This window comes from Bos grunniens, chromosome 19 (genome assembly GCF_055505025.1).
Source record: "Bos grunniens cultivar Pamir isolate PY7600 chromosome 19, Bosgru_T2T1.0, whole genome shotgun sequence".
Classification (NCBI taxonomy): Eukaryota; Metazoa; Chordata; class Mammalia; order Artiodactyla; family Bovidae; genus Bos; species Bos grunniens.
Genome location: NC_141183.1, coordinates 21,030,560 through 21,051,792, shown reverse-complemented (window position 1 = coordinate 21,051,792; position 21,233 = coordinate 21,030,560). Strand labels below are relative to the sequence as shown.

General features: G+C 45.3%; 1 protein-coding gene across 10 annotated transcripts in view; it reads right to left on the bottom strand.

The window, feature by feature from the left end:
• The window catches only part of LOC147351586 (signal transducer and activator of transcription 5B), a 76,471-nt gene that overhangs the window by 54,481 nt on the left and 757 nt on the right, over positions 1–21,233 (bottom strand). For 6 of the 10 annotated variants that reach the window (XR_015147594.1, XM_086357645.1, XM_086357652.1 and 3 more), the window contains exon 1: positions 11,178–11,352. The exons of 1 other annotated variant lie outside the window; for it this stretch is intronic. The gene's annotated coding sequence lies outside the window, so the exon portion shown is untranslated. Of the gene's footprint in view, positions 1–11,015; positions 11,353–11,713; positions 11,856–21,233 lie in introns of those variants that run through there. 3 more of the 10 variants (XM_086357646.1, XM_086357648.1, XM_086357653.1) reach the window with 3 other exon arrangements.

Genomic DNA, 21,233 nt, shown 5'->3' with positions numbered 1-21,233 from the left:
CCAGCAGACGTGGGAAAAAGACCACCCCTTTCACACACTAGTTACTGGTGGGCATGTCGACCGGGGTAGTCTTTTTGGACGGCAGTCTGGTACTGTCTATGACTATCAAATGACTCAGCAACTCCACTTCTAGAACTTAACATTAAGGAGTTGGTCCAGTAAATGTGAAAAAAATCCATTCTGCCTAAGGAGCTGTACTACTGTGTTGTTTATAAAAGTGAAAAACTAGAAACAGCTATCAATTATTAATGGATTAACTAAATTATGGTACAGTTATAGAATGGAATACACATCTTAAAAATGTTTAAGTATACTGATATCTATTAGTTCCCTGGGGAAACAAGTACCCCTTGAGCTCCCAGATAACAAGGTACGCTAGAGGTTTGTTTTAAAAATAAACTTGGGAGGATTTGTTATTTCTTCTCCATAGTCTCTCATCTCCATTACCTGTGTTAACTGAGAGCTGGCTGTTTACAGCTGAGTTGTAACCTGGGTCCACAAACCTCTTGAAACATATGCAAATTTTTGTGTGTGTGTATATTTTACTGGGAAGAGAGTCCATGGATTCATTAGTGCCTCAAAAGGCCCCCTAGTCCACCACTGGTTAAGAACCATTGGAGTACATCGCTTAATGGGCCAAGTTGTTGTCTAACTGCCCTCAAAAGCATATGTGATTGTACAGTGCATGAGCTCAGCAGTCAGTCAATATTTACTTAGTATTTACTAAGTCTTACCTTGATTGGTAGCCCAATTATCGTAAAATTTTGGAATAGATTTCTTTACACGCTTTCAAAGTATTTGAAACACATACACATACTCAAACACACGCACATACTCTCACACACAATCCCCAAAAGCTCTCTGGCAGCTAGGAGACAAAAAGTGAATTAGAAAGTTTCAAACAAAATTATAATATTAACTTTTAAAAGAAGTAATTATTCTTCACAGTCATTTGAATCTTACGTCCATTTGAGCTCCTTTAAAGAGATAACTTTGAGATTTAAGGACTTAGAAAAAGACTTATCTTTGTGAGGACAGTCAAGTTCTCAAAATCAAATAAGGACTAGAACACTATCAAGTAATTAGTTCTAAATGAAGAAAGCAATAAATCACTTTATATATTAATTTTAAAATGTTCAATAATTTACGGATGCCGTATTATGCGATATATAATACTAAATTTGAGGCCCCAATTTATGTAATTTTTAAAGTATCTCATGGTTTGGTAAAAATGATTCAGATATTTAAGGGACGAAAGATTATCTACTGGCCACAATAATATCATAGTGATAAAATAGATTACAGGGGAAATCAGCAACTATAAGTGAATTGAAACCGAAGGAAAACATAATTTTGGATTAAATGAGATTATCATATTTTCAGGAGGCAGAGGAGGTAAGAAGTGATAAGCAAAAAAGTAATAAAATCAACAGGATTTATTTATGAAGGCATATTGGGCAATATACACTTACAGTATTATTTTTAATACACAAAGATAATTATCTTCAAAATACTATCAGATTTCCCTGGTGGTCCAGTGATGAAGACATCACACTTCCACTACAGGGGGTACAGGTTTGATCTCTGGTCAGGAACTACTAAGATTCCACATGCATCAGGGCCAAAAAGATAAAATAAAAACTTCTACTTAAAAAATAAAAATAAAATAATAATAATTATTATCTTCATGAATTGGAATTACCTACGTATGGATTTAGGATTAAAAAACACCAAAAGGTACTATATGATCTCTTTTATGTTTTATTATTCCCAAAACTGACTTAAAATTCTGTTGTTGGAAATTCCATTATAATAAATTACAAGGTACAATCTAAGTTAAGGTAGATTTTTACTGAGTTGAATTTTACATAAATTATGTAGGTGTTCTGCTGGGCTCAACAGTACATATTTTCTTTAAGGCTGTAATTTTATTTGCTGCAAAGTGATAGACCTAGAGAGCTATGTTTCACAATTCTAAAACCTGTAATTTATTTTCATTTTTATTCCTTAAACGCCTTAAAATGTTGAATGCTTTTATACACTAGATTTCATTACAAGTAAACTATTTAATGCAAATTTAATTAAGGCAAAACACAAGTCTCCTGTATTAGCAATGACATATACCCAAAAGAGTCTTTCACCAGAGGTTTCATTTACCAGATATTCCCAAATGAATATCATAAAAAACATAGAGAAGTCATTAAGCATGACTAATGGAATTACAAGAAAAAGAAATCTATACACCTAGCAACCTTTGCAGGTATCATCATGAATGAGAAAGCAATACAAAAGCAAATGCAGAAAATATATTGAAATAATGTTCAGCATTACTGGAAGTTAAATAAGACCATTTTCCCCCCAAAAGTTGAAAACACAAACGCGTACCTTCAGTATGAAATGACTGGCAACCTAGTAGGGCATATACACATGTAAAATAACATAATTTCCTTATTATATTTATAAACAGTATTATAATTCTCCATCAGCTTATATATAAAAATATGAAGCACTCCATCAAATATAAGAAACAACTCAATCCTCAAGTTATTTTAACTCTTAAGAATATTAAATATAATGAAATGATTTTAATATCATTAATCAAAAAAAGATATCATATCATCATGCCAAATATTTAACACAAACATCACAATCTACTTGTTTTTCTGCTCCTAAAAAGGAAACCCTAACTAAAAATAAAAACAGGTTTCTCATTCTGAGATAAGTCAATATACAGAAGCCATTTTAAAAATAACTTTTTCCCCAACTTTATTGAGATATAACTGACATCTAACATTGTGCAAACTTAAGAGGTAGATGAAATCATTTGATATAAGTATATATTGCAAAATGATTACCACCATAAGGTTAGTTAACATATCATCAACTCACATAGTTACAATTTTTGTTTGGTGAGAACTTTTAAATCTACTCTCTTAGCAACTTAAAATACACAATATAGTATTGTGTATATAGTAATATAGTCACTATGCTGTAATTTACATCCCAAGAACTTATTCATCTTAATAACTGGAAACTTGTACCATTTAACCACCCTCATTCATTTCCCCACTGTGCTCGCCTGGCAACCACCAGTCTGCTGTTTCTAGGAGTTCAGTTTTTGTAGATTCCACAAGTAAGTGAGGTCAGACAGCATTTTCTTCTGTCTGACTTATTTCACTTAGCATAATGCCCTCAAGGTTCATCTACACTGTTCATCCACATAAAAAGAAGGAATGGATTTCCTTCTTTTTATGGCTAAACAATATTCCATTATTACAGAGCTCTCTCACATGTTCTTCACTGATTCGTTAAAAATAACTTTCTTTTCTTGTTTACAAAAGTATTTCCTATTTATTGTTGTTGTTGTTTAGTTGCTAAATTCTGTCCAACTCTTTTGCGACCCCAAGGACTTCAGCATGCCAGGCTTCTCTGTCCATGGAATTTTCCAGGCAAGAATACTGTAGTGGGTTGCCATTTCCTTCTCCAGGATTCTTATTTATTATCACCTATTTATTGTAGAAAAATGGGAAGCTACTAGAAAGTGGACACATACACCCAGAATCCCACAACTCAGAAGAAATCTTTTTTCAGTGCCTATTCTTATGCTGGGCCTATATATTTCTTTTAGGAGTTATTTCCTAAAAGCCACTGTTTTAATATTTGTCCTGTTGAAATTTACCAATATAACAGGAATATGTTCTGTCCCAACTAGACCTCTTACACTTAAGGAATAAAACTTCAAAACCATAAATTTTGATGATGTCACATTTCTGGGACAAAATTTAAAATACATGATTAAGGTAATAAGTTATCTTATGGACCCATTCCTTTAAAATTAGGCATTTTACTCTGGTATTGCAAAATCAAAGGATTATGCTGCATTACAATTCAGCATGTTCACTGCAGCCATGTCCTTCAGGAAGCCAAACATTTTCTATTTTGCTTTGGTACCTTAAACAGTTAAGGAGGAAGGCCAATCTCTATTACACATTACGATGCATTAGTATTTTTACTTGATGTTTAAACTCACTGAAGGATAAACTCATCTTTAAAATATGCTCACATTCAGGGTTTAATATATCATTACACAATTGAAACGATAACAGTAAAAGAACAAGGAATATTTGCACTACATTCCTGTGCATTGGACCTTCTGTATCTTCTGGAGTAAGACTCTACAAAGTTCAATTCTGACCAGCACTCTCTCTTACTTTCTACCAGAAACATCACAAATCCTAAAAACACAAACCCACAGGCTGAAGTGACTGTTTCATTCTGTAAAGAGCTATATATTTCTGTAGATACCTTGGTTGCTACTTTTTTCAAGCCTAAAAGATGACCAAATGATTTTTAGAAACACGAAACAAAAGGAAAAATAGAATCAGCGTTATTTCTGAGAGAATATTTTTGCCTAGTTTAAACCATGAATATATTATACATATATAATATATATATATATAATGCTATATCATGAAGCTGATAAATCCTAATTTTTAGTACTCTAACAAATTAAGTACTCAACCGTTTCTTTTCTTTTTTTCTGCTACAATGATATTTTAAATTTCTTCCAGTTTGGATTTTTTAAAATCCCATTCTTTATAAAAACATATTGATTGCTACCAGCTATAGGCTCTGAATTTTAGACAACATAAAATAGTTTTTCACAAACTTTCTAATTGACTCTCACCTAAAGGCTGGAAACCCCCACTGAAAGCTTTTTAAACTCATCAGACATATATATACACTTAAAAAAAAAAAAAAAAAGCTTTAATTGTAGGATCTCACTGACACAAACATAAGGAAATTCTGAGTTATACATACTTCACATTAAGCTTTTTCCACTGACATTGTAACTTTTGTCAACATTCAAAGAAAATTCAACCCTGGTCAAAGGTGACAGTTTGACAACCCTGGAAGCTAACATCCTCTGTTTATTTGAACAAGTCCATACTGTCTGCTCAGGGAACTGAAGTTTTTCTCATCCCTGACTTGATCTCTCAAGTTCAAATCACTACACTTAGGGTTGTGAATTCTGTCTCCAAGATTTAACTTTACAATCCACCTCTAAAAAAAGAGATGAGAGATTAATATAAGGATCAGATATGAAAAGGGATACGTTCTAAGACTACTTTCTAAGGGCCTTTGCACAACTAAACTAGAAACATATGCAATAAGTTCAGCTGGCTTAAAAACTATCCCCTCAAATTAAAATTCTTAAGTCCTTCTATTTAAAAAACCACAATTACTGGCTTTAAAACAAGAATAGGACCATAAATCCCTTCAAAATAAAGTTGCAAATAAAATGAGATGGATACTTGCATTCTCAGTCAACAAACATGCATGTCTCAAACCACACTGACACAGAAGATCTTTTTGTTTGTAAACAGAAGCCAAAGAGACAGCTTATAGCTCTTCCCCTATGATGTACATGGTAACGTCAGAAGAAAGGAAACAAAGGACAACTTAAGAGTTAAAATGAAAACTTTCTCTACTTTAATCTAATTTCTATCAGGAATATATAAATTAGTTGGAAAACACCTACCATCACCTTCATAAACTTAAAAAAAAATTCCAAATATACATTTAAAATTTTCTATTAAAAAAAGAGAAAGTCCATTTTGGAACACAAAGAACCATAAACCTCTAAAGAAACCAAACATCTCATTGCAAAGTGACAGTTACCCGCTCTTCTTCCAAGTGCAGTGGGTAACAATTCAGCTTCTGGATTCAGCTTGGCCTGTGTCTGGATGCAGTCCTGCCATTAGCAGCAGTGTGACCCTGGACAAATTACTTAACTTCTCTGTGGCCATTTCTTCCTCTTTCATCTGAGGATAGAACCCACCTCTCTGAGGATCATGAGTTAAAACATTCCAAGAGCTTATAACAGTGTCTGCTTGGCACTCTAAGTGAATGGTGTTAGGTATTATTTTTACTGTCTTCACTTTTAGGTTTGGGGCATAATTCGAAGTACTTTAAAATTAATTTTCTGATCACTTTTTTAAAGATAGCATCATGATCATTATGCAAATAATTAGTATACCTTCTCAAATGAGCCCAGGGTAAGTAGAGTTATAGCCCAGAGGGGTAAAGAGTTTTTTTTTTTTAAAGAGGTTTTCTTTTTTCATACACAGATCTTGGACGTGGCTGTTACTGGTAACTTCGGCTTGATTTCCCATATGCAAAAGAAAATCCCCTATCAGGAAAAGACAAGCAACATTAGAGAACACTTGGGTTTGTCCTGATCATTGCAGGGTAAAGCCAAAGTCACTTTTACTAGCCTGATGGGCATTGAAAATATTAGTCACCAAATTAATCCCAACAAATAACAATAATTGATCAGCTCATTGATGTATTTCCCCTTGTCTTCCCCAACCCTTCTCTAAGTAGTCAGAAAGGAAAGTTTTCATATTTTCTGAGAATCTCATTATTGCTCTCAAACCATACTCTATATCTTAGTAAAATTAAAAAATGAGTCAGCATAAGCACCTCAAAAAACTAGTAGTGCACAGAATATGGAGATATTTCTCTTCATACTAGATATAAATCTGGAAAACAATTTTGAAGAGTTCATCAGAGTGCCAAAGGAAGAACAAATGGAGAATGAGTGTTGGATTCTGCAAGCTAGTTTCCAAAAAATTTTCCATCAATGTAAGTATTTTTCATCTTAGTAGTACTATAATACATGAGAAATGAAAGTAATTATTATGAATAAACCCAATGAAGAAAATATCCAGTATGTGACAAACTCATACTTCTTTATTGACTTTGGGGGGGGGGGATGGGAGGTCAAGACACTCATCAACCTTATTTGCAAACTGCATTATGCATAATCATGCCACACGCTAATATAGTACTGCCTTCAGTGATGTGATCTAAAAGAAAATTTACAAGACAGAAACTCCCTAAACTGCAAACATGTTTGAATGCCAATTTAATCAGGAGTCTATTAAGTCATTACACTTCTTATAATAAAGTTAGTTGAAGGCAAGGAAAAGGCCACTTGCTTCAACTACTGAAACAACACTATATGTACTTCTTTCAAGGATATTCTTCTCCGCAACGCTCCATATAACTCAGAGTCCAACATTTATATTAAAAGTGACCTACCACGTTAATGGTTATCCAGGAGGGTCAAGGAAGAATTTTATGATTGAGGGTGATTCCTCCAAAGTTCTACCATCACCACACTATATTTCTCCTTGTTCTTATTTAACTCCTCCATGACATCCTGTACGACTTCAAGGTGAGGTCAGAAAAACTGGTATAGTCACTGCTAGATAGATGGAGTTCCATATCATACAAAGCTATGGCAACCCCCCCTTGAAAGCTCTGACAGTCAAAGCTACACATAACATATTTTCACTCTATCTTAGCGCTCTGCGTTTTCTAGGTACCTGGCAGGAAAACACAAAGGGGCAGCCCCATTTTTCTGTTAATTGCACCTTTGTTGTGGTAGTTGTTGTTAAGACTTCTTCCAAGGCAGCTAAACCTTGAAGGGAGCTGGGAAGATCTGGGATGTCTTTTCTTTCCAACTGGGTACTCGGTACAGCTGTCATGAGGCAGTATGATGGGTCAAAGACAAACCACATGACATCTGATGCTCGTCTTTATGCATATAAAATAAAAATGTGACACTACCAAAAGGTTACCATGTGGACCTAATTTTGAAAATACAAACAGGAAGCACCCCCACCCCAATATTACCATTTAAAAAAAAGGAAACCAAACCTCAAAGATACCTTCCAAGGAAGTCATGGGTGTGACCAAAACTAACAAAAGTAATAAAACGTCATCCAAAACCCTAAAACCACTAAAAGTGAGGGTCTCATAAATTACTCCTTTCTTTGATTAGTAAACATAGCCTAGATTTAGATATGTAAAATCTTCTCCAAATGGGCTTAGGTTTTTTACTAGTAAAGGATCACCACTCATAAGAAACCATCCAATGTAAACAGGCTATTTAATTAAAACAAGGACATGACAATTAAGAGAAAGCAAAGTAAAAACATTTTTAATCGCTGTTATCACGATTTAAATGTACAAAAAAACTGATGAGTGGAAACTAGATTGTTAAATCTGACTTTCCTATTCCCAGAAATAAGCACAAAACTGTTATTTCCAACATGGCAGGGGAAAAAATACTTCCGATTTTAGAACGGTTCTATTAACAAAGCACAGATTTAAAGAAATATCTTTTCCTTTAAATACCACACAAAATCAGAGACAGTGATACTTTAGAACAAAATTTTAAACATTATTTTTATTAAGAAGTATCAAAGTATTTTGACACTTTATTATGCAGTAAAAGGATATTTTTCTGAAGAGCTCAGTAACCTAGAACTGTCAGATAACTTTTTCAAAGAATAAGTTTCAAAAAAACTAATAAAAAACAGGAGGTTTTCTGCTTCCTTTTGTAGGAATAATGTACACTACACTATTGTACGCATAGAATACACAATAATGTACACAATAATGTACACTAGAGTGTAGGTAATCTACACTCTAATAGAAAGGGGAAAATACGTGTCACTGGCGGTCAGAACATCCAGATATCTATGAAAATTCATGAGATACACATGTTTGTAGGGCACTAGAAGAGTTAAGCTTCCTTGGCTTCTACCTTCAACATGCAATTTAATCTTGAGCATATTACTTACCTATTTACAACATCATCCTTTTCTATAGACTACCTCTATCAATTACCTATACAAAAATAAGTCAAATTAACTATCACAAGCACACTGATTAACATAAACTTAACCTGACACAAATCACAAATAATTTGAATATATGAAATAACTGTAATATAATGATATAACTTGAAACAATTTGACATTAAGTACCCAAAGAGCAACAAACAAATGATACCTTTTACTAGTCCTGATGTGGGTTTTGCATATGTAAATAAAACTGTTTAAAAAACATCAATCGAGAGCAAGAAAATGAAGATGAAATGAGAAGTTGGGGCACAATAGGAAGTGCTGACCAAAATATTCATGTTGTAACACTCCAAACAATGATAGCACTTTCTCCCCCTCCCATCATGTATATCATGAAGTACCCGATTAAGAAACACAGCCACCTTAAATACCTTAACACAATTCATATTAACAGCCTGTGGGCAAACATGTGCATCCTGACTAGTGAGAAGAGGGGATAATTTATTTAGTTGGGTGTACAGCAAAGATTTTGTGCAGTTTAGCTCCCAGTTGTGCAATAACCAAACTGCTGGTGATAGAAATCAACTTTTTTTTTTTTTTTAATGTTTTGCTTTTTCAAAAAAAGATCTCTCCATTCTCTCCCTGTGTCTCAACCAGGTGCTTGAATTTTCCATCTTCCAAAGGCTACAGAAAACAAGTAATCTACTAGATAACACCAACCTGACCAAAAGTGTGGTGCTGTTTTGGTTAAACCCACAGACATCACAAACTGTCACATAATACATTTTCTTAAAATCAGCAGCCCCCTTCTACCCCTTACACTATGAATTCTAACAACTGTCATCTTCCAAGAGATGGAAACTGGTACCAACACAAACAAGAACCCTGAAGCCTTGAAATAAAGTCAAGGGATAGAATTCCACCATGTAACACTATCAAAACTGATCTAGTGTTCACAGTATTAGGGAATGAAATTTTAAAAATGACAGGCACGCTAAATAAAACACATAGTCAATGAACACCAACAATGTGATCAACAAAATGTAAACAAATAAATCATCACAGAAAAACGCTGAGCAAAGAGGCAGAGTTCTATTATCTTTGCTGAACGATAACAAAATTATTTGAGATAATATACTCAACAGCTGAAAGCTTATTATGGCCCAGGCGGCTATCCAACCACTTTGGAAATCTAAGATACAAGCGGACGATAAACACCATTTGAAGACTGAAAAAGGGACCTAAGCTCAGTTTAATAATTAGGTGATACACTGGCCCTTTCAAGGGGCATTCCCCGAGGGCATTCCAGAGACAATTTATGAAACTGTGTTTAGGGAAAGATCTATTACTTCTCTATGCTTCGGGAAGAGCACCGATCTGAGAGACTTCAGACCGACATTTCAGTTCCTGAAGTTCTAAACAGCTGTGCGAACGGAGCAGGCCGATCCTTCCACGTACCTGGCCTCAGTTTCCTCATTTGTTCAATAAAGAAGGCAGCATTACCGCGGGGGTCCTTTCCAGCTCTAACATTCTACCACCCACTTTGAGCACTATTTACTTGATACGACGGTATCAAATACAATGACAGGATCAGAGGGGACAAGAAAAACAAGAACAAAAAAGATGTGGCATGGCTCTTCAGGAAAGAGAGGACTGCTATCTCTTTTTGCCCCTAAATTTCCTGTGGTTCGCATTAATCATCCTAAAACTGGCGCTTGTTTTCCAGTCTTCGCCTGTTCCATCATTGCTGGCTATAGGTCTCTGCAAACGCCTCTTGCTCCACACAACTTCTTTTCCTCTTTGATCCGCCTGACCATCTTGCCAGATTCCTTTAGCCTCAGACCAGCTGGGGTGACACAACGGACTACTCTTCCGACGCTGCATCTCTGCTCCCAACACCAGGAGCACTTTTTAAAAAACTCCTTATCCCCGGCTAGAAAACCAGAACGCGCCGCTTCCCACCGCCACACGCACCAGCCGGGGCTTGGCGGGTCCTGATGGGGGATTCTGCAACCCCCCTGCCCCCCGAGCCTGAACGAAACGCTCGTATTTGTTGTCTGGACTCCTTATAAGGCGCTGTTCCTTGAAGCTTGGCTAAATACCCCCCGCCCCACCGCCCCCCGCCGTGCTCGTCCCACCCGCTCAGGAGTCGCTGATACCTCTCCTGAAATAAGGAGAAACGCGAGGAGCCGGCGGGGGGTAACTGCACCACGGAGGTGTGAGCGGCCAACAGCAGCCCCCCCAGACACCCGCGCACGCACGGTCTCTGCCCGCTACCCATCCCGGCCCGCCGCAGCCTCCGCACGACGCCCCTCGCGCGGCCCTCCAGTCTTCGCCCCGCGTGGCTCCCCTCACCCAGTGCGCGGTCCCCGCGGCCGCCCTCCCGGCCCAGGGAGCGATGGCGGCGGCGAGGCCCTGCCGGGCGTCTGGGCGGCCGGGGCGCGGGGCCCCACCCGAGCAAGCTCCCCGGCCTCCCTCCGCGGGCCCCAAGCCTCAGACCGGCCCCGCAGTTCCTACCTCGCTCGGCCCCTCGGGCGCCAGCGGCTGCCTCCTACCCGCTCTCTGGCTCGCCCGCCCGCCCGCTCGCTCGCTCGCTCCCTCCCTCGGCCGGGCCGCCGCGCGTTGTCGCCTGCGCTCGGTCCCGCCCGGGGTGACGGCTCCAGCCGACGATTCTCCTCTCGCCGGGGCCCACGGGGGCGCGCGCGCCTGTCGCGCGCGGAGGCCCGACCGCGCGCGTCGCCCGCAGCCCCGAGCGCGCCCCGCGCCGGCGCGCGCCGCTTCCTGGTTCCGCCCGGCGCGCGCTCGCGAGCCCCGTGGTCCCTCGCCCCACCTCCGCGGCCACCCTGGAGGGACCCGGAACCCCCTCCGCGTGTCCTGGGCGAGTGCGGGGGCGCCGGCGCCGCTGGCAGCCCCTCTTCGCGGTGCTGGAGCCGCTTTGCAGCTCGACTCCCGGGCGGGTTCGCGGGCCGCGAGCACATGCTGCTTTGTTTGGGTAGGGTCGGCTGTCCCCTGTTGTGGTCGTGTTGATTGGCCCCCCTCTGCGGCCCGCCCACCTTCCTTTGCCCCGGCTGGGGCCCGCGTTCTGGGTCCTGTCCCTCGCAGGCCGAGGTCAGAAGTCCACTGCTGCCCCATCAATAATTATCCCGGGTTTGCTCCCTGGAGGGCGTTTCAGCCTGGGCTCCTGCCGCTTACCACACAGAGGACAGGCAAGAGGAAAGCCTAAGGGACACAGCAGGAGTTTACACCGACGCTCCATCCGCTGTTCCAGAGTGAATCTATGGGGGCCGGAGGTGTCCGAGATATTTCCTTCTCTGGGGAGTCCCATCAGTGGAACTACAGGAGGGACTCTCTATCCAGAGAGAGAAGAATAGACAGGATCAGCTGTGTAGGATCCAGAAGAAAGGGTCTCTGAGAGCCTTTTCCATGTAATGGGGAGGGGGTGCAGTATCTGAGAAGGCAGCCTGAGTCACCCACTCTCCTCTGGCTACATCTCTGGAGCTGGCCGATGGTTTCCCTGGCAACCCTCCAAGGGCCAGCACTAAAGCAAGGCATGTCAGATCTCCAGAAACCCAGCTGTAGCAGCAGAAAGGAGAAGGACCCCCTCCCCCCGACACGCACAGAGCATGTCCCTTCCCTACAGTCTGAAAATCTTCCTGTCCAGAGATGACCAGGATCTGCAAGTCCCCACGTCCTCCCATAATCCTCCCTTGGCAGCTCTTCCCAGCAGCCTTGCCTTCACCTCCTGAATAACACCAGCCACAAAGATCTTTGTCTGCAGCTGATCACCAGCTCTTTCTCCGCCACCCAGGCTACTGCTTTTCTCCCACATTCTGGGCCAACACCTGGCACAGTGCTTCTTATGGAGTAGGTACTGAGAGCTTGGAGGCCAGAGCTGGAGGACAGGCTGGAGCAGGAAGCTGGACAGAAGTGCCAGCCCTGAGCTCTCTGGCAACCCCTCTGACAGTTATTGCCCGTGAGGTTTCAACACTTAGGTACACCATATCTTTTTCTTGTAAGCTTTCATACACCATTCCCTCTGCCTGGAATGTCCTGCTGCCACTTGACATCTGCCTTTCGGTGACACTTGCTCTAGGCAGTATATACCTCACCCTCCCTGTTTCCAGCCACACATTTATGCTCGTATTATGGCACTCTCATGCTGAAGGACAATTTCTTGTTTACATACCTTTCTACCCTCAGTGACACACAATATCCCATTCACCTTTAAATGCTCCCACGCTGTCCCAGCCCAGAGCAGACACTCAGTAAATATTTGAGGAACAAACCCTACCCTCTAGGAATAGAAATGGAAACTAGGATGACTGCATAGTAATTAAAAGCACAGAATCACAAAATTAAAAGCACAGCACAGGTAAAGCTTCTGCCTGCCAATGCAGGAGATGCAGGTTCAATCCCTGGTCCGGGAAGATCCCACATGCCTTGGAGCAACTAAGCCCGTGCGCCACAATTATTGAACCTGTGCTCTAGAGCCCGGGAACTGCAATTACTGAGCCCACGTGCTGCAACTCCTGAAGCCTGAAAGCTCTAGAGCCTGTGCTCCGCAACAAGAGAAGCCACCACGATGAGAAGTCCGAGCACTGCAACTAGAGAGTAGCCCCTACTCTCCGCAACTACAGAAAAGCCCGTGTAGCAATGAACATCCAGCACAGCCAAAAATAAATAAAATTATTTAAAAAAATAAAAACACAATCTAGAACCAGATTCACCATCAGCTCCTTGAGTTGTGTGACCTGGAGCAAGTTTTCTGTCTTGATTTCCTCATTGTAATATAATAATGGTAATAGGACCTACCTGAAAGCATTGTGGGGAGAATTTAGTGAGTGAGTATATGTAAAGTGCTTCGAATGCTGTAAAGCACTATAGGGCTGTTAACCATTATTGTTGTTTTTAAGATTTACACTCCTCTTCCTAGGACTGGTCAAGTCTAGGACTCAATGCAGTTGCCTTGGCTGTTGTTCACCAGCATGGAAGGTGCTGGTCTGAATGCTGGGAGGGTGGGGCAGGTATGTCTCTTGACTCTTGCATCTCATAGCACATCTCTGACTGACCACTAGGCACCAAGCTAGATCTGGCTGGCTGTGTGCACAGACATAAAGGACGGAATGTTCTGGCTACTACCTCTGCAAAACAAGAATGCTGTCAACCTGAGAGAGGAAGGAATGTTCACTACCTACCTCTCCCTCCTTTCACTGCAGACGAGGTGAGACCCTACCTGAGTCTCCTGGTTCTCACAGGGCCTCAGGGACATAGACCCTAAGTTGAGGGGACACCTGACTGAGACATGACCCATAGGGAGTCACAGAAACAAAGAAACTGAATGGAAAGCCAGGATCCAGAAAGACCCTACAGAGAGCTCACATAGGAAGCTGCCTGAGACATAGCTGTAAGTGTACAGGTGTTTACTAGTCAAGAGAGTTGGGGGTCTCTCTTAGCCCACCCTGACCAAGGAGAGCGAGCGACTTGAGAGCCTGGAAGTCTGGTGGGCAGCCCGGCTCAGGCATCCTGCCTGCTCTCCACCAGGTACTGGCCCCAGCCTCCTCCCCTCACCTGCTTGCACCAGCACGTAGCTTCCACGGAGAACAGCCCCCACGCTTCCCATCCCCGCTCAGCCCTGCCCAACCACAGGGAGATCATAAGGGTATTTTCTGGAAATGTAGTTGAAACCACAACCACAATCCCCTCTAGCCAGAGACCCACGCTCATACGCTCATGTAGCTTCTCTTTCCAGAACTCTCTGTACTTGGGAGTCATACTGGTCCTGACCACACAGCAGCCACATAAGGACACCTGCGGGAACTTTCCCTCTTCCATACTGGAGTGCTTCTTCCCTAGTAATTCAGTACAGGTCCCTGGAGCCTTGGACACTCACCAAAGACCCCTGCATCTCCAAGGCCTCGGAATGGAGGTTTGTCACAGCCAGTGGTTCATGGTGGGCGGGGGTCGGGGTGGGGACTCTGTTGGTACCAGGGCTTGCTTCTGCCAGAGCGCAGACAGGGAAAAGAGCCAAGTTTTACAGTTAGATCTGTTTGCAAATCCCAGCTCTGTCAATTTCACAACTGTGTGACCTTAGTCAAAGTATTTCACTTCTCTGAGGGCCTCAGTTTCCCTCCGGTGTGACTCATAGGAGGTGTAAGTTATGTTTGTAAATGTATAGACACAAGACTAAAACTGTAGTTGTCCCTGCAGAAGGGACCCAAGGGACAGGAAAGGAGAGAGACTAACTTTTCACTGTGTGTGTGTGAGCACGTGCGGGCATACACACACACACACACACGATCAGTCCTGTCCGACTCTTCGCGACCCCATGGACTGTAGCCCACCAGGCTCCTCTGTCCATGGGATGTTCCAGGCAAGAATACTGGAGCGGGTTGCCATTTCCTACTAGAGGGGATCTTCCTGATCCAGGGGCTGAACCTGCGCCTCTTGTGTCTCCTGCATTGGCAGGTGGATTCTTTACCACTGCACCACCTGGGAAGCCCTAACTTTTCACCATTTATCCTTTTAAGTCTTCTGAGCTTTTGTATCATGTCCTGTGCTACCTATTAAAATATGGGGAACATGAACATTTTTTGTTAATAAAAGGAAAAAGTAGAGAGATAGGGTTTGTCAAAGCATCCTGCCTAGCTTGATACATGAGTATTGTCTCCCCACCCCCACCCCCAACCACAGCTCAACCCCAGTCAGCCTTCGGGGCCAAGAAGGAGCTGGCAGGGGAGGCAGTAGTCAGTATGTGGGATGTGGGCAATGGAGGTGTGGGTCCATGCAGACCTTGCCACCTGGAGATTCTTACATGCTCCCTGTCCTGCTCCTGTTTCCCTCACCTGTCTGGGCTCCCTTCTAGCCAGAGTTAAAGGGATGGCTCTCTAGAAAGCCCTAGGGGCCCCCACCTCCTCCTGGGACAGGGTCATCATGCCCTTTCCATTCAGAGTCCTGGGTCAGTGCTATCATCCAGAGAGGGTGAGGCTGACACAGAAGAAGGTGCAGAGGGCCATTCCAGCCAGGTAATTTGCTGGCTTGGCAGGTGAATTAAGAACTCGAAAGACAGCCCAGCACCAGGCAAAGATGAGGCTACTGCTGCTGTGAGGGGGAAAGCAGATCAGTAAGACCAGAGCAGGCAGAAGCCAAGGCAGCAGAGGAGAGAGCCTTCGGGATGCTGTGAATCAAGAATCTCCTCGGCTCATAACAAAAAGGACAGGCAAAGTGGTGGGGAGGTGGCGGAAAAGGAGATGCACAGCCCTCTCTTGTGTACTGCCCTGAGGGCTTGAGGTCCATACTGGGCTGGCTGAGACACAAAAGATTTCTTGTTGGGCTAGAAGGAGGAGAAGCTAGCTCAGCGAGAAGAGGGGACTGGTAATCAGTGGGCTTAATAAATGGGAAGTGGGGGACTGCACTAGAGAAAGGGATCAGAGCTTGAGGAAGCCCTATGCTGTGACAGGGACCTTTATTAATCCAGCACATATTTCTGAAACACCAGCTTCTCTGGTGGCTCACACGGTATAGAATCTGCCTGCAATGCAAGAGACTGGGGTTCAATCCCTGGGTTGGGAAGATCCCCTGGAGAGGGAATGGCTACCCACTCCAGTATTCTTGCCTGGAGAATCCCATGGACAGAGGAGCCTGGTGGGTTATAGTCCGTGGGGCCACAAAGAGTTGGACACGACTGCGCAACTCACACTCTTTCACAGATTACAAGTCAAGCAGCGAGACACAGCCCTTTAGGCAACTAGTTCAGGCCTTAAGAAGAGGCTTCCGGAGACTTCCCTGATGGTCCAGTGGCTAAGACTCTGTGCTCCCAATGCAAGGGGCCCGGGTTCAATCCCTGGTCAGGGAACTAGATGCCACATACCACAGCTAAGAGTCTGCATGCCTCAGCTAAAGATCCTGTGTGCTGCAACTAAGACCCCACACAGCCACATACATAAATATTAAGAAAGAAAGCAGAGGTTTACAATACAGGATTGAGAGGCTCAAGGGTGCTGAGGAGAAAAGACCTGGCTCTACTGGCTAAAGTCCCTGAGCACCTATTTACTGTGTGCTGGGCTCTGTGAGTGAGTCTTCACAGCAATCCTGGCAGGTAAGCCTTGCTGTCCTCCTTTTACGAAAGGGGCCACTCAGCTCAGAGAGGCAGACTCATGTGCCTGGAGTCACACAGCAGAGCCAGGCTTGCTTTACAAAGAAGGAAAGTGGCTTCAGGTCACCTGGTTGCTAAGTTGGCGACGTTGGGATTTGGAAGCAGATCTAACTCAGCTCTTTTTTTTTTGCCCACGTTCTGGCAGAATCAAGCCCTGGCACCGACAGACACCCCCTTCCCCACCCTGAATCACTGACTGTGACAAACTTCCATTCTGCGGTCTCTGCCTTCCTATTGAGTGTTGAAGGTCCAAAGTCTTTGTGTTTTCCTCTCTGCCACACGCACTGTGTGGAAGATGAAGAGGACATCCCCAGGCAGGAAAGGGAGGAATGACATTCCAGGTAGATGCGTTGGAGTTGACAGGCCAGTACACTGGGCGAACTTCACGGCTGAAGCCTGGAGCGAAGAGGACACGGGTGCTTGAGGTCCATTGTAGCAGCAAATGAAGACCAGGCTTCATTTTGACTTTATACCCACACTGGCTCCTGGCTCTGGGGAGCCGATTTTGGAGGCTGGGAGCAGGCAGGGAAGGCGTCGGTGGGTTGGTGCCAGCCATAAGCCAAGAACAATGGAAAACAGAGCTGGAGAGCAAGGAACCTCCTCGGGTCATAACAAAAAGGACAGGCAAAGTGGTGGGGAGGTGGTGGAGAAGGAGATGCACAGCCCTCTCTCGTGTACTGCCCTCAGGGCTTGAGGTCCATACTGGGCTGGCTGAGACACAAAAGATTTCTTGTTGGGCTAGAAGGAGGAGAAACTAGCTCAGTGGGAAGAGGGGACTGGTAATCAGTGGGCTTAAGGATGGGGAGCCAGACCTGACCCGGGGCTGCTCAGGACAATCACCAGGCCCATCAGGTGCCCATCTTGGTGCCCGTGGCCCACCTCTCCTCTCACCCGCCGGCCTCCCAGGCCTACCCCTGCTGCGAGGAGGATGGGCTCCTCTCTGCCCTCGGACCCGTGTGCTCAGCCCAGACGTTGCACGCCCCTGCTCTCCCTGCCCTGTGAGCTTCTTTCCCAAATCAGGTGGACAGGGCAGCTGGGCAAAGGAATGCTGACTTCCCCCGCTCTTACCCACTGGGTCACCCTCCCCTCACCCCATTCCCAGAAACAGAGGACAGTCGCTATGCCTGAGGCTGGAAGGCCTTGTGTTCCCTTGGTGACTTCACTGTAAGTTGACTTCCCTGAAGAGTGGTAGAGGACAGGGGGCAGGGGCAGGAAGCATGGACCCAGCAGTTCCTTTCCCTCCCCCAAACTCCCACCAAATTTCTCATGGCGCATGTGCCCCCTCCTTAGGTACTACTCTGTCTTCGGGGACAGGCATGGGCAGCATTTTCACAGGGGGGTAACAGAGTGTGGAAATTCTGGGAGAGGAAGAGACACTGGTCTCAGGGGTGCAGTGTATGCTGAGCATGGACCTGCGGCTCCCCCACTTCCAGGAGCCTTAAAGGTAGGGGCTGGAGTGGAGGTGGACAGCCCCCCGCAGAGGCACGGTGGGGGTGAAACGGGATGCTTAAGAGCCCATGGACTTCGGCTTCTGCTGTGCCTGCTATGCTGGGGCACGGAGATACTTCCTGGAAGGCCTCCAGCTTTCCTGGGAAGGCTCTTTACCCCCCACCTCCCCTCTGGCTCCTGCACAACAGGAACTCTCCTTGAAGAAGAGACCTGGAGCAGAGGAGACAAAAGCATCTCTGTACCATCTCCCCCTGCCCCCGGGGACGGTTAGGTCAAGGCGACCTTAAGGTAGGGGCATCAGCAGGGCCCTCTTCACGGCTAACCTGGTCTCCAAGGGCTAGAAAGAGGACTTGGGATCATTGTTCCTTTCCTGTGTAACTCGAACCCACACCCGCATAAGGATGGGGAGCCAGACCTGACTCGGGGCTGCTCAGGACATCCACACAGGGCAGGGACCAGCACAGGGATGGACGTGCCACGCTTGGTGTCACAAAACAACCATGGGCAGGTGGGACTTCCCTGGGGGTCCAGTGGTTAAGACTCTGCGCTTCCAATGCAGGGAGCACAAGTCCGATCACTGGTTGGGGAACTAAGATCCCTCATACTGCATGGCCAAAACAAAACATCCATGGGCTAGAGTGAAGACTACGCATGTGCTCAGGATAGGGAAAGTTTTAAAAGGTTGTATAGGGACACTGCCCACAGAGCCGAGCAACTTGGATCCCAGTGCCAGCTATGCACTCACTGGCCAGACTGCCGTAGATGGGACTCTTTCCTGGACTAATCAAAGGGGAGGGTTCTGGCTCTGCCTACCTTCAAGGTTGTCACAAAGATAACTGAGTTGAAGAGTTCAATCAGGTTTGCACACGAGTGTGCCACGGTTCAGTTCAGGATACATGCAGAGCGTGTGAACTACTGGCTCAGCTAGGGATTATTCTGATTTCTATCAAACTATGGCCAGTCTTCTTTTGCGGAATGTATTCCTGTGAGAATTTTTGTTTAAATCCTTCCTTTAAATCATTCCCCATGTAATGCTGTGACCTGGAGTTGGCGATGAGGGGCAATTAAGGGCAGCAGCCTGGGACCCCAGCTCATCCAAACGCTAGGCAGGCTCTGATCTTTCTGAACCCCGCCCCCTATGCCTCAGTTTTCTCCTCTGTCGTCTGGGCCCCTAAAACCACCAGCCTGCTTTGCTTTGTGGTGGGAAATAGCAGAGACCAAACCAGCGGACTGAAAGTAGAAAGAAACCCCAAATTTGACATTTCCGGGTAGTTGCATTATCTAGAGCGACCACAGTCACCTCTGCCCCCAACCCAACTCTGACACCCTTCCATCTTCCACTCTTCTTCGGTTGGCCTTTGCCCATCCTGGGAAAGCGCCAAAGCTCCTCCCCTCGCACTGCATCTCAGAAGAGAACAGAGGCACAGAGAAGGCGAGAGCAACGCAGACGGAGTCCCAGAGAGAACGAATCAAGAGGAGGAGAATCCCAAAGCAAGAGGATGAAGACATGCAACAGAGGACACCCAGATGCAGGGCCTCACAGAGAGAGGCCAAGTGGGGAGAGATCCAGAGGTGGGGGGAAACAGCTGTTGCTGTTGGACACAAGGGCAGGAGGGAGGCACGTGGGGGCTCTGAAGGCACTGGGGCACACCCTTTGAGGCCAATCCCTTCCATTTTGCTCATGGGTACCCCAATGCTAGCTTCTTAGGACCCAGGAGGCCCCACCCCCTAGTCAAGCCCAGTCCAACCCAGCCAGATGTTTGGTGGGTGTGGCTGCCAGCTGGAATAGGAGGCCCCCACAGGCCTTGGGGAGGAAGCTGGAGAGGCAGCTGCTTGGAAGTGGGCAGGCAGGACCCGTAGTCTGAAGCCACTCTGCCATCCCACCCTCTCCAGATGCCCAGATGCTGGTGTCTGGCAAGGGTTGTCCTCTGTCTTCTAGATGTGGCTCAGAAGACTTGGAAGCCCAAAGGATCTGCTCCCACTGACTGACCTGCTCACAGTAAGAGGCTAGAGGGCACAGGTGCCACCTCGGACCCACCCACTGTGTGGTGATGGGTTTGAATCTGCCACCGACAGCCCTTGTGACACTGACCAAGTCACTTCCCCTCTCCGGCCTCTGTTTCCCCATTTGTAAAATCATCATTACGGTTGTTTCCAGCTCTGACACTTGGCAATCACTCCAGGTGACCCCTTAGCTGTGTGTCGGACCCTCCCCTGCTTAACCCTTTGCACAGAGTAGGGGAAGGAGAGAGAGAGAGAGAGGCATTGTGTTTCCTCCTCCCTAGAGCAAGGTTTGCCCCCTCCCTTGAACCCCTTCACAGTTTTCGATTCCTTTCCTTGTGATCCTGCCAACAGAGACTGTGACTACACATGCAAGTGGGTCGGGGGGAGGTGATCCAGCTTTGGCAGCTTTAAACTTTGGGTTTTTTTCCTGAAATAAAAGAATGAAAGTGGGGAAGTAGTGAGTGGTAAGAAGATGGGGTGTGGGGGTGTGGGAGGGAATGGAGATAAAAGGGCAAATCCAAGAAGGAATTAGGGAGGGAGGGAGAGGAGAATGATTGCCCCCAGGATAGCAGGTCTTGGCCCAGCCAGCTGTGAGTGGGCAGCCAGAAGGGCCCCTCCCTTGGTGCTGCCAATACCAGCTGCCAGGCAGAGGGGAGGACCCAGAGGAGAGGGAAGCTGGGGAAAGGGAATGGAAGACTTCCAGGGCAGCCTTGCCCAACTCCCCCAGGGGGCTCTTGGGGAGGGGGCTGTGACCCAGGCAAGGCTTGGAGAAGGTGCTGCCTATTCCGGCAAGGCCTGTAGGCAGTGGTGAGCTTGTGAGCATTCGCGTCACCTCTCCCTGGACTTTCTGAAGATAGGACCAGCCTCGGATGTGACTGGGTTGGGAGTGAATGGACAGGTAGGATCCTGTATGGACCATGGTTTGCCGACTTGGCCCTCTGCCCACTGTGGGACCCTAGGCAAGGCCC